This window comes from Ascaphus truei, chromosome 3 (genome assembly GCF_040206685.1).
Source record: "Ascaphus truei isolate aAscTru1 chromosome 3, aAscTru1.hap1, whole genome shotgun sequence".
NCBI classification, from domain to species: Eukaryota; Metazoa; Chordata; class Amphibia; order Anura; family Ascaphidae; genus Ascaphus; species Ascaphus truei.
Genome location: NC_134485.1, coordinates 102,587,153 through 102,601,957, shown reverse-complemented (window position 1 = coordinate 102,601,957; position 14,805 = coordinate 102,587,153).

The window sequence follows — 14,805 nt, the reverse complement described above, 5'->3', positions numbered from 1 at the left end:
GTACTCACTATGTTCCTAAAAAAATAAAAAATAAAATTAAAAAAAAAATTGGGATCCCCTACGGTTCCTAGAAATAGGTATCAGGTATTGATCCCACTAACATCCATAACACATATGGATGTTCGGTATAAACATTAAGAATGGTCAGAGATGTTTATTCATATACTGGAATGTATATTTGGTCGTAATGCCGAAATATGTCTCTTTATAAGGCAGTCCCAAGTTACATAGCCATTACTGTGCTTACTATTGTTTGTGTAACACTATATGGCTGACCTTTGTGCATGCGTGCGTGCGTATATATATATATATTAAACACAGAAATGGTGCCGCAGTCAAATCAACTCTGAAAGACCTAAAAATACACAAAAACAGATATCCCAGTAAAAGTAACCTTCTGGCGGTGTTACCGGCCCATATAAATTAATAAACACAAAAAGAAAAAAGAAGGGTCAAAATAAGGGAGCACTCAAATAGTATGTAATAGAAAAATTGAAAAATGGACTTTGTTAGCAACAGTGGACACTAAAGCATAGGGCAAATAAGGCAGTGAGGAAGTAACCTTAAGCTGACAGCCCAGTAGCAGTGAGCACTGAAATGTAGGACAAGTAAGGCAGGTAAAGCAGCAAGTCCTGTCAGCTTAAGGCAGGGGTGGGGAACGTCCGGCCCGCGGGCCACATAAGGCCCGCGAAATGATTTGGTCCGGCCCCCGTGCGGCCCTGCCCTTTATATTTAAAAAAAAAAATATATATAAAAAAAAAAAATGGCAGCAATTCAGCATGCGCAGAGCAGAGGTCCCGCAGGGCAAGCAGGGTGTCCGGTCTTCCCAACTTGGGACTGAGGGCGGGGAAGCCCCAACCCAGCATCCCCGCGCTGTGCTGACCTGCGCACTACCAGAGGACAGCCAGTGCGGGGTTTACAGTGAGCAGTGCGGCTCTGCACTCGGCTGTCAGCTCAACCCGAGAAGCCCAAACCACTGCAGGCTCTGCTGGAGGGGAAAGGAAGGGGGAGGAGGCGAGAGGAAGGGGGAGGAGGGGAGAGGAAGGGGGAGGAGGGGAGAGGAAGGGGGAGGAGGGGAGAGGAAGGGGAGGAGGGGGAGGAGAGGAGAGGAAGGGGGAGGAGGGGAGAGGAAGGGGGAGGAGGGGAGAGGAAGGGGGAGGAGGGGAGAGGAAGGGGGAGGAGGGGGGAGGAGGGGAGAGGAAGGGGGAGGAGGGGAGAGGAAGGGGGAGGAGGGGGGAGGAGGGGAGAGGAAGGGGGAGGAGGGGAGAGGAAGGGGGAGGAGGGGAGAGGAGAGGAAGGGAGTGAAGGCAAACAAGCTGAGGAACTTCCTTCTGGGACAGCATGCTTTAGGCTAAGGCTCCGCTCCCTCAGTCAGCGCGCCCGCACTGCAGACAGGCGGGGCGCTGACATACACAGACCGCGATATGCGGTCTGTAGGGAGCGGGAGCCGGAGCGGGAGGTGGGCGGGAGTGGGAGGTTTGACAGGGAGGGGGGGCGTGGCTTGAGCGGAGGGACCCGCTACTCTCCCCCCCCCTCCCTCCACGGACTCGGGCTGGAGCTGCTGATGGTAAGCAACACACACACACACTCATATACACACACACACTCATATACACACACACACACACACACACACACACACACACACACACACACACACACACACACACACACACACACACACACACACACACACACACACACACACAGGCACACACAGGCACACACATACATACACACACACACACACACACAGACAGAGGCAGGCACTCACGCACTCAGACACATACACACACACAGACAGGCACTCACGCTGCTTTCCCCCCACACTCCTCCCCGCTCCCGAAGCCTCTCCTCCTCCCGAAGCCTCCCCTCCCCATTGGCTCACAGCCACACCACGTGACGCGTCAACGCTAGGGATCACCATTTTCTTGTGTCCCATAGTGGCTGACGCGCCACAGCGTGTAGTGCGCTGTGCCGCCAGGGGGGACCGGGACCGGCTCGGGAGGATTCCCCTGCTGGTGGGGAACTCGCGTGTGGCCACCCGCACCAACGAGCGCAGCGGGACCGAGGCCTTAGGTAGGAAGAGCTGCACTGTATCAAGTCAGTCTGGTCACACCTCCCTGTTTATGGGAGAGAATCTCAGGCTTAGCTAAATGTATGTATATATATATATGTGTGTGTGTGTGTGTGTATATATATGTGTGTGTGTGTGTGTATATGTGTGTGTGTATGTATGTGTGTGTGTGTATATGTGTGTGTGTGTATATATGTGTGTTTGAGAGTGTGTGTGTCTGTGTCTGAGAGTGTGTGTGTCTGTGTCTGAGAGTGTGTGTGTGTGTGTGTGTGTGTCTGAGAGTGTGTGTGTGTGTGTCTGAGAGTGTGTGTGTGTGTCTGAGAGTGTGTGTGTGTGTGTGTGTGTGTCTGAGTGTGTGTGTGTCTGTGTCTGAGTGTGTGTGTGTGTGTGTGTGTGTGTGTCTGAGAGTGTGTGTGTGTGTTATATGTGCGTCTGAGTGCGTCTGAGTGTGTGTGTCTGTGTGTGTGTGAGTGTGTGTGTGTGTGTGTGTGTGTGTGTCTGAAGAGGGAGGGAGGGAGAGGGAGAGAGGGAGGGAGAGAGAGTGAGGGAGGTAGAGAGGGGGAGGGAGACAAGGAGGGAGAGAGAGGGAGGGAGAGGGAGACAGAGAGGGAGAGGGAGGGAAAGGGAGGGAGAGGAAGACAGGGAGGGAGAGAGAGACAGGGAGGGAGAGAGGGAGGGAGAGAGGGAGAGAGGGAAAGAGAGGGAGAGAGAGGGAGAGAGAGGGAGAGAGAGGGAGGGAGAGAGAGAGGGAGAGAGGGAGGGAGAGGGAGACAGGGAGGGATAGAGAGGGAGACAGGGAGGGAGAGAGAGGGAGGGAGACAGGGAGGTAGAGAGGGGGAGGGAGACAGGGAGGGAGAGAGAGGGAGGGAGAGGGAGACAGAGAGGGAGAGGGAGGGAAAGGGAGGGAGAGGGAGACAGGGAGGGAGAGAGACAGGGAGGGAGAGGGAGGGAAAGGGAGGGAGAGGGAGACAGGGAGGGAGAGGGAGAGACAGGGAGGGAGAGGGAGACGGTGAGGGAGACAGAGAGGGTGAGGGAGACGGTGAGGGTGAGGGAGATAGGGAGGGAGAGGGAGACAAGGAGGGAGAGGGAGACAAGGAGGGAGAGGGAGACAGGAAGGGAGAGGGAGACAGGAAGGGAGAGGGAGACAGGGAGGGAGAGGTAGACAGGGAGGGAGAGAGAGGGAGACAGGGAGGGAGAGAGAGGGCGACAGGGAGGGAGAGAGAGAGACACGGAGGGAGAGAGAGGGAGGGTGACAGGGAGGGAGGGAGAGGGAGACAGGGAGGGAGAGACAGGGAGGGAGACAGGAAGGGAGACAGGGACGGAGACAGGGGGAGAGGGAGGGAGAGGGAGACAGAGAGGGAGGGAGAGGGAGACAGGGAGGGAGAGGGAGACAGAGAGGGAGAGGGAGAGGGAGACAGGGAGGGATAGAGAGGGAGACAGGGAGGGAGAGAGAGGGAGGGAGAGGGAGACAGGGAGGGAGAGAGGGGGAGGAAGACCTGGAGAGAGAGGGAGACAGGGAGGGAGAGGGAGACAAGGAGGGAGAGGGAGACAGGAAGGGAGAGGGAGACAGGAAGGGAGAGGCAGACAGGGAGGGAGAGGTAGACAGGGAGGGAGAGAGAGGGAGACAGGGAGGGAGAGAGAGGGAGACAGGGAGGGAGAGAGAGGGAGACAGGGAGGGAGAGAGAGAGAGACACGGAGGGAGAGAGAGGGAGGGTGACAGGGAGGGAGGGAGAGGGAGACAGGGAGGGAGAGACAGGAAGGGAGACAGGAAGGGAGACAGGGACGGAGACAGGGGGAGAGGGAGGGAGAGGGAGACAGAGAGGGAGGGAGAGGGAGACAGGGAGGGAGAGGGAGACAGAGAGGGAGAGGGAGAGGGAGATAGGGAGGGATAGAGAGGGAGACAGGGAGGGAGAGAGAGGGAGGGAGAGGGAGACAGGGAGGGAGAGAGGGGGAGGAAGACCTGGAGAGAGAGGGAGACAGGGAGGGAGAGAGGGGGAGGAAGACCTGGAGAGAGAGGGAGACAGGGAGGGAGAGAGAGGGAGGGAGAGGGAGACAGAGAGGGAGACAGAGGAAGACAGGGAGGGAGAGGCAGACAGGGAGGGAGATGGAGACAGGGAGGGAGAGGGAGAGAGAGGGAGGGAGACAGGGAGAGGGAGGGAGACAGGGAGGGAGACAGGGAGGGAGAGGGAGACAGGGAGAGGGAGAGACAGGGAGGGAGACAGGGAGGGAGACAGGGAGGGAGAGGGAGACAGGGAGAGGGAGGGAGACAGGGAGGGAGAGGGAGACATGGAGGGAGAGGGAGACAGAGAGGGAGAGGGAGACAGGGAGGGAGAGGGAGACAGGGAGAGAGAGGGAGACAGGGAGGGAGAGAAAGAGACAGGGAGGGAGAGAAAGAGACAGGGAGGGAGAGACAGGGAGGGAGAGGGAGACAGAGAGGGTGAGGGAGACAGAGAGGGAGAGGGAGAGAGAGGGGGGGAGAGGGAGAGAGAGGGAGAGGGAGGGAGACAGGGAGGGAGAGCGAGACAGGGAGGGAGGGAGACAGGGAGAGGGAGAGAAAGGGAGGGAGACAGAGGGTGAGGGAGACAGAGGGGGTGAGGGAGACAGAGAGGGTGAGGGAGACAGAGAGGGTGAGGGAGACAGAGAGGGTGAGGGAGACAGGGAGGGAGACAGGGAGAGAGAGGGAGACAGGGAGGGAGAGGGAGACAGGGAGGGAGAGGGAGAGAAAGAGACAGGGAGGTAGTGAAAGAGACAGGGAGTGACAGGGAGACAGAGAGGGTGAGGGAGACAGAGAGGGAGAGGGAGAGAGAGGGGGGGAGAGGGAGAGAGAGGGAGAGGGAGGGAGACAGGGAGGGAGAGGGAGACAGGGAGGGAGGGAGACAGGGAGAGGGAGAGAAAGGGAGGGAGACAGAGGGTGAGGGAGACAGAGGGGGTGAGGGAGACAGAGAGGGTGAGGGAGACAGAGAGGGTGAGGGAGACAGAGAGGGTGAGGGAGACAGGGAGGGAGACAGGGAGAGAGAGGGAGACAGGGAGGGAGAGGGAGACAGGGAGGGAGAGGGAGAGAAAGAGACAGGGAGGTAGTGAAAGAGACAGGGAGTGACAGGGAGACAGAGAGGGTGAGGGAGACAGAGAGGGCGAGGGAGACAGAGAGGGTGAGGGAGACAGAGAGGGTGAGGGAGACAGAGAGGGTGAGGGAAACAGATAGGGTGAGGGAGACAGAGAGGGTGAGGGAGACAGAGAGGGTGAGGGAGACAGAGAGGGTGAGGGATACAGAGGGGGTGAGGGTGAGGGAGACAGAGGGGGTGAGGGTGAGGGAGACAGAGAGGGTGAGGGTGACACACCCACCCACTGATACACCCAGCCACTGATACACACATACACCCACTGATACACACACCCACACCCACACACCCACACACACACTGATACACACCCACCCACAGATACACCCACACCCACAGATACACCCATACACCCACAGATACACACACAAACCCACAGATACACACCCACACCCACAGATACACCAACAGATACACACCCACTAATACACACACACACTGATACACACACACACTGACACACACACACACACACACACACACACACACACACACACACACACACACACACACACACACACACACACACACACACACACACACTGATACATCCCCGCCTGCACCGCCCGCCAGCCCCTGCACCGCCTGCGCAGCCACCACTGCCTGCCCCCGAGCCCATCTCCCGCACTAAGGGGACGGAGGGAAGTGAGCGCCGGGGGGCAAAGGTGGGAGTGCCGGGGGCAAAGGTGGGAGCGCCGGCGGGCAAAGGTACAAGGTGGTACAAAGGCAGGCGCACCCCCGCTACCACCTCCTATTACCCCCCCCCCCCTGGCTGGGACACGGTACAGTAGGGGGACACTCACCGCGCAGCCGACAGAGTAGCCAGGAGCGGGAAGACAGACACAAAGCGGAAGCCCAGCTCCCGGCTTCCTCTGACATGCCTGCGACCAATCCCCTGCGGGCCGGCCGACATTCTAAGTCCCGCCCCCGGCATTCTCCTTCATTCAATCCCCCCGGCAGGCAGGCAGCATTTATTCATACACACACATAGAAGATACTTACCTGCCGCAGCATTCTCCTCACCGCCGCTGCCCCGCAATACCGGGACAAGGGATAAAAACCGGGACATTTCCGAGACAGACCTTAAACCCGGGACAGGACAGAAAAAATCGGGACTGATGTTCACCCTACCAATAACTTATTAGGATAAGAGGGAGGGGGGGGGGGTGTGACATAAGAAAACTTCATTGCTTTGTCCTTGAATTCTCCCCCCCCCACCTTTTTTTTAATCCCAAGGAATAAAAAAAAAAAAGGGCAGGTTATAATTAAAAATATAAAGAGGGTCTTTTGGGGGCAGGCACCTGAATCAATATACCAGAGGGTCCCAGTTTAATTTCTTTATTACATTTAGGTCTGAAATTAGCTATTTTATGTACTTTTGGACACCTGCGAGCAATGACTGTTTTATTATTTTTGTATTCTGTGTGTGTATACTGGGCATAACATTTCATGTCAAGTACATTGAATGTGTAAGACATTTAACCATGTCAAATTAAAGGGGAGAAGAGGGGTCCCGGAAAATCCCAGAAGTATCTTCTACCAAAATAGGATTTGTTCTGCAGCAGAATGACTGCAAGGGTTTTGGATATATCCTTAAACGGGGGTTAAAATACATATATTTCATATCAATTTTTTTCAGGGGGGGGGGTGTCCCCCTCCGGCCACGTTCCCCCTTGGTTTGGAGAGGGGGGATCGCGGTGCGCGGTGCTTCCATCGATCGCCGGATAAGGTAGCGGGGGGCGGGGGGACCCGCGAGGGAGGGGGGCCCGCTGGGTGGGAGGTGCCAGCGGGGATGCTCCCGGCCGGATACTCTGTTAAATAAAACATTGTTTGGTTGATTGTAACAAGTCTTTTATGCTGTCTACAGTTATTCCTAATGTATTTGTCCCATTATACACCCAGTCAGTCACCCAGTCAGTCAGTCACTCACCCACCCAGCCAGTCACCGACCCAGTCAGTCAGTCACCCACCCAGTCAGTCAGTCACCCACCCAGTCACCCACCCAGTCAGTCACTCACCCACCCACCCAGTCAGTCACCCAGTAAGTCACTCACCCACTCAGTCAGTCAGTCAGTAACCCAGTCAGTCAGTCACCCACCCACCCAGTCAGTCACTCACCCACCCAGTCAGTCAGTAACCCAGTCACCCACCCAGTCAGTCACTCACCCACCCACCTAGTCACCCACCTAGTCACCCACCAAATCAGTCAGTCAGTCACCCAGTCAGTCAGTCAGTCACCCAGTCAAGTCACCCACCCAGTCAGTCAGTCAGTCACCCACCCAGTCAGTCAGTCACCCAGTCAGTCAGTCACCCACCCAGTCAGTCAGTCACCCAGTCAGTCAGTCACCCACTCACGCAGTCAAGTCACCCAGTCAGTCAGTCACCCAGTCAGTCAGTCACCCAGTCAGTCAGTCACCCACTCACCCAGTCAAACAAGTAGTCAGCGGTCTACACATAATAATGTATTGAGGTTTTAAAATAATTTCTAACTTGCTTTGTTCCAGATCTGACTAGAAAGCTTCTAACAGGATACCTCGGAATCCCCCCTAACTCAGAAGACAGGTAGGGAACGTCTGCACTCGTGTGTATTTGCTGACCGTTATGCTTTCATTTTGTCTTGGGCTTGTTAACAATCACATATTCGCAAACCTGTCTGCATTTGGTTAATATGAAGAAGCACAGTAGTTTCCCATTATTCAAGAATTAGCTTCACTGTGGAGCAGCTCACACACCCACCCCCCCTCCCTGATCTTAACGCTGCGGGAACGGTGCCGCTGAGCGTGCTATGCGCGTTCAATGTAATGAAAGCAAATAATGACGACTATGCTTGTGCGACACTCACCGAAGCTCAGCGCTTGTAGAGACAATTTATCACGTGACCATACTGTGAATAATCTCTCTGGAGGGGGGTGGGAGACTTCACCCACTGCGCCGTATCATCTGATCACACACACGACTTTGCTATAAAGCAGGGGTGGGGAACGTCCGGCCCGCGGGCCACATAAGGCCCGCGAAATGATTTGGTCCGGCCCCCGTGCGGCCCTGCCCTTTATATTTAAAATATATATATATATATAAAAAAAAAATGGCAGCAATTCAGCATGCGCAGAGCAGAGGTCCCGCAGGGCAAGCAGGGTGTCCGGTCTTCCCAACTTGGGACTGAGGGCGGGGAAGCCCCAACCCAGCATCCCCGCGCTGTACTGACCTGCGCACTACCAGAGGACAGCCAGTGCGGGGTTTACAGTGAGCAGTGCGGCTCTGCACTCGGCTGTCAGCTCAACCCGAGAAGCCCAAACCACTGCAGGCTCTGCTGGAGGTGAGAGGAAGGGGGAGGAGGGGAGAGGAGGGGGGAGGAGGGGGGAGGAAGGGGGAGGAGGGGAGAGGAAGGGAGAGGAGGGGAGAGGAAGGGAGAGGAGGGGAGAGGAAGGGAGAGGAGGGGAGAGGAAGGGAGAGGAGGGGAGAGGAAGGGAGAGGAGGGGAGAGGAAGGGGGAGGAGGGGAGAGGAAGGGGGAGGGGAGGAGAGGAGAGGAAGGGGGAGGAAGGGAGTGACGGCAAACAAGCTGAGGAACTTCCTTCTGGGACAGCATGCTTTAGGCAGGAAGAGCTGCACTGTATCAAGTCAGTCTGGTCACACCTCCCTGTTTATGGGAGAGAATCTCAGGCTTAGCTAAATGTATGTATATGTGTATATATGTGTGTGTGTGTGTATATATATATATATATATATATATATATATATATATATATATATATATATATATATATATATATATATATATATATATATATATATATATATATATGTGTAACGGGTGTTCCCTCTGGCCTGACCCACCCAATCTCCTATTGGCCCGTGTAGTCTAACCAGTCTCCCATTACAAGGCGTGTGTGTTGGTGCACCTGCAAGTAACAGGACTCTTGAGTCTCCCGCTTGGTGTTATTAGGGGATGTCATCAGGACAGGTAGCTGAGGTAGTGGGTACGAGTCCAACTTACATCATGTGCAGCGCCTCCACCTCATCAGGATCTGTGCTTCCGCAGGGAGATGGTCCTGGTGAGGAACTCCTTCTTGGTGCCATCCACTGTTGAGTAATCTCACACTCACACAGTGGGGTTCTTTTTCTCAAGGACATCTTTATTGAATACAGGGATGTAGCAGACTGCCCCATGCAGCTGCCGGCTCTAGCCGCACATCTCTCCGTGCTGTCCCTTTGCCAGGTACGCCCTCCCATATTGAAGTGGGATTCCCTTTCTCCTAGGGAGATCACCGCTGTGCCAGGTCCGTGGACACAGTATGGCGTAGACAAACTTAACTGATCACTCTGCTACCGCTAGTTACTGCACTAGGGTCACAAAAGTGATTCTCCAATCTTGTACCTTCTGGTTACTATTTCTCCACCAACAACAACACTAACTGTCAGTGTTGTGCCCTTTATACTCCAGGGGGCAGGCGCATCTCTGAGGTCACTATCCAGGGACTCAGAGCATACAGCCACTCCCATCCTTACACAGGGCACCACACTAGGGTGTGAGGGAAAACCTCCATAACTACTGTGGGCAGGCCTGTATTTACCAGGACTTACTGCCAACAGGGAAGATGTATGCAGTCATTATTATGCATGGCTACATATGTGTGTGTGTATATGTGTGTGTGTGTATATATATGTGTGTGTATGTGTGTGTGTGTGTGTATATGTGTGTGTGTATGTGTGTGTATATCTGTGTGTGTGTGTGTGTGTGTGTATATATGTGTGTCTGAGAGTGTGTGTGTGTGTGTGTATATGTGTGTCTGAGTGTGTGTGTCTGTGTCTGAGAGTGTGTGTGTGTGTGTGTGTGTCTGAGTGTGTGTGTGTGTGTGTCTGAGAGTGTGTGTGTGTCTGAGAGTGTGTGTGTGTGTGTGTCTGTGTGTGTGTGTGTGTCTGAGTGCGTGTGTGTGTCTGAGAGTGTGTCTGTGTCTGAGAGTGTGTGTGTGTGTGTCTGAGAGTGAGTGTGTGTGTGTGTGTCTGAGAGTGAGTGTGTGTGTGTCTGAGTGTGTGTGTGTCTGAGAGTGAGTGTGTGTGTGTCTGAGAGTGTGTGTGTGTGTCTGAGAGTGTGTGTGTGTGTCTGAGAGTGAGTGTGTGTGTGTCTGAGAGAGTGTGTGTGTGTCTGAGAGTGTGTGTGTCTCTGAGAGTGTGTGTGTGTGTGTGTCTGTGTTGAGTGTGTGTGTGTGTGTGTGTCAGAGAGTCTGAGTGTCTGAGAGTGTGAGAGTCTGAGAGTGTGAGAGAGTGTGAGAGTGGGTCTGAGTCTGATTTCCCTCCCCCCTGCCATGTGTGTGTGTGTGTGTGTATAGACACCAACCCGCAGTCAGTCATAGTCACCCACCACCCAAGAGTCAGTCACCCAAAGAGAAGCAGTTCCAGCCATCACATTAGTGGTGAGTTACTGTAATTAAATGTTTGACCAAATATAGCAGGCTAATTTTTAAGTTGATAATTTTGTATGGCCCTCGAATGACTTTATAAATATCAAAATGGCCCTTGGCAGAAAAAAGGTTCCCCACCCGCTATAAAGATTTAAAATGCCTTCACTAAGTGTTGTGATTTCTTTATTTCTGGGTGGAGGAGTGGGGTGTATTTTGAGAGCTTACTGTCATTTATATTGCATGTTAACAAGCTTCACAGTCCGTGTGCTGTTACATGCCGACGGGGGAGGAGGCAAAATGTTGCTGTGTTCTGATCCACATTTTAGGTATCAGCCTGGTCGCACCCATCAGCCTGGACCCACCATCTGCCTTCCAGCACCAATCTGCCTTAAAACGCCCACCCTCTGCCTGCACTGATTTTGGCTTCACGTAAGTGTTCCATACAGTATACTGACTTCCCACTGTTTGCCAATCATTCCATCTTTACTAATTGAAAGATCTTTTTCTACCTTTTAGGTATCAGCCTGGTCGCACCCATCAGCCTGGACCCACCATCTGCCTTCCAGCACCCACTGTCTGCCTGGAACCAACATCTGCAAAGATGAGCAACAAGACAAGACAAACTTCACTACACAAGTTTTTTGGAGATAAAAACCAGGGACCATCACAGCGTGTTAACCAAACAGAGACTTTAGAAGATACTCCTCCAGATCAAGCCAGTCCGATAGCAACGAAGTTAATCCATAAAAGAAGAAATTTTCAAGACAGTTGGCTCAAAGATTTCACATGGTTAAAATATAACAAGGAATCAGATGTTGCATCATGTATTATCTGTTCGGATTTTGCTCATAAGACTGACGTTACTCTGCCTACACACACGACAAATTTTCAATGCACCATTTAAAGTAGAAAGTTTCAAATATCATGGAAAGTCTGCTCTACATATCAAGTTTGCCAAAATTTTGAGTGCACAAAAAAATCCAGAAAGCACACCAATGGGGCTATGTGTAAAAAAGATGGAAAGGGAAATGTTTCAACAAATGTGTGTTGTTTTCAATTCTGCTTAGTATATAGCTAAAACCAATAAACCATTCAGCGACATAAAAGAACTGTTAAATTATGCACGCAAGCTTGGCGTTCATGTTCTCAAACAATATAGTAACGATAAGCGGTGTGCAGAATTTGTCAAATTTATTGCCGAAAAAATAAGAAATGACATTGTCGCTGATGTTAAAAGTAGTTTATTCTTCAGTGTATTACTGGATGGTTCCACTGACAAATCAACAACAGAACAACTTATAATGTATATTTATTTATAAAATACATTGAGAGTTACCTCTCGTTTTCAAGTATGTCCTGGGCACAGAGTTAAGACACATAATACATGTTTACAAATACAGTTACATAATGAGCAGGGTATACATTATATACAAGACGTTGCATACACAGTTAAAGATAATTTGTATTATGGGCGTATGAAACAATTACAGACCACATTAAAATGTGAGACAGCCTTAGATTTGAACAAACTAAAACTGGTGGTGGATGTGAGATTCTCCGGTAGGTTGTTCCAGTTTTGGGGTGCACGGTAAGAGGAGGAGCGGCCGGATACTTTGTTGAGCCTTGGGACCATGAACAGTCTTTTGGAGTCTGATCTCAGGTGATAGGTGCTGCATGTGGTAGGGGTGAGGAGCTTGTTCAGGTAGCTGAGTAGCTTGCCAATAAAGAATTTGAAGGCAAGACAGGAAAGGTGAACTTTGCGCCTAGACTCGAGTGATGACCAATCTAGTTCTTTGAGCATTTCGCAGTGATGTGTGTTATAATTGCATTGGAGAAATATTGTAAGGACGGCTGCATTAAGGAAATTTTTTTAAGCATAGTTCCATTACAAATTGGTACTGGCCAAGGATATTTCGATGCACTTCAAGAAGAGTTACTTAAATATGGTCTTCACTGGCGAAACAGTGAGCAGTTGGTAGGCTTAGGCTAAGGCCCCGCTCCCAGAGTCAGCGCGCCCGCACTGCAGACAGGCGGGGCGCTGACATACACAGACCGCGATATGCGGTCTGTAGGGAGCCAGAGCGGGAGGTGGGCGGGAGTCGGAGGCTTGAGCGGGAGGGGGGGCGTGGCTTGAGCGGAGGGACCCGCTACTCTCCCCCCCCTCCCTCCACGGCTCGGGCTGCTGATTGAAGGTAAGTAAAGCAACACACACACACAGACAGAGGCAGGCACTCACGCACTCAGGCACACACATACACACACACACACACAGACAGGCACTCACGCTGCTTTCACTCCACACTCCTCCCCGCTCCCCGAAGCCTCTCCTCCTCCCGAAGCCTCCCCTCCCCATTGGCTCACAGCCACATCACGTGACGCGTCAACGCTAGGGATCACCATTCTCTTGTATCCCATAGCGGCTGACGCACCACAGCGTGTAGTAAGCTGTGCAGCCAGGGGGGACCGGCTCCGCAGGATTCCCCTGCTGGTGGGGAACTCGCGTGTGGCCGTCCGCGCCACCGAGCGCAGCGGGACCGAGGCCTCAGGGACAGATGGAGCTGCAAGCATGTTAGGCGGAGTTAATGGACTTGCAGCAAAAGTGAAACATGATGTATATAAATATAATTTATCTGAAATCTTATTGCATAACCTTATGATGTGTGTGAAATCTTCCACCAGTTGTGTAACTTCAGTGTAAGGGGCCCACTCGAGTGCACTTTATATACATGCAGCTTTCATGCATTATTAATATATTGAAATGAGATAAATATCGCTAATAATTTCTGAATAATAGCTGTGATCCCATTTTTTAATAACGCCAAATAACCTATTATTTTGTGAGTTTTTAGGGGGTAAAACCAATAAACTCCACAGCTGCCATTTCTGTCTTTGTTTGAAAATCCCCATAAACGGACGCTTTGGACTATAAAGAATTACCCTCTTCGTATCAATAAGTGACTTAATTCTACCTTGTGAGCCTGGTTTCTCCTCTGTATTAGTAATGTTGGATCAGAGCGTGGCTTTTAATACCATTAACTATCATAATCATGAGATTCTTTACAAGTTATTTATGGGTTACTTTGAAATGAGGTTCAGGTTGTTAGACTGAGGTATTTTACTGCTCTTTGATAAAGCGCGGAATGACACGCGAAACACGTAAGAGTTGTTCTTCGGCTGCTATGTGAAAATAAAGCTTTTTGTCCACTGAGAAGCCCCGGTCTGCAGTTTTTTCTTCTCAGGAGCAGATGCACCGCCAGACCCATCTCTTTCACTCTCAATTTATATCTACCCTGGTTGGAGCACGCTGACGTCCAGGAGCCCTTACATACTACAACAGTGAGTTTGTTTCATTATGTGAGTCTACCCCATTCAAGTTATTCCTCGGGACAGAGGCTATTGGGTACACTATCACTGTATTATGAATGTGTGATAAGGGGTTCAATTCCACATATGGGACAGTCTCTGAGAGGTTACAATAAGTTTATACTATTTACACTTATGTGTTTGACTGGATTCTTCTGAATTGGCGCCGCTAGGGAGCTTGGGACTCCCATTTCTCCTCAATTGTCGTATCAATAAGTGACTTAATTGTACCTTGTGAGCCTGGTTTCTCCTCTATTAGTAATGTTGGATCAGAGCGTGGCTTTTAATACCATTAACTATCATAATCATGAGATTCTTTACAAGTTATTTATGGGTTACTTTGAAATGAGTTTCAGGTTGTTAGACTGAGGTATTTTACTGCTCTTGGTTAAATCTTACATGGCCCCTACATTTTCCATTATATGTCTGTTCAATTGGTAGTTTACTAGCAAGCCCTGCATTTGATCTATATCACTTAGTTGCAGATGGCACTAATTCTTGGCATCACCACGTTACATATTAATCATCACTAGGAGATACTGTATGCAAAAGTTTTGCATAGTCAAACAATACAAAGTTAGTCCTTTATGAGTTGCGGGAAGAGCCCCGGCTGAGTCAGAGCACGTAATTTGCAAAGCATTAAATCAATGTGCAATCCAATTCCATTTCACATGGCAACTTACGAAGTTCACTGAAATATCTCGTGTCGCTTGGGACATCTGCTAAAATAGCTACTGCAGATTTGTACAATGCGGAGACTATAGAAAGGGCTCAGACACGCACACAGCTCTCAGGCAGGTGACATTGCCCTGAAATCTTACAAATCTGGCAGCATGATTAACCCTT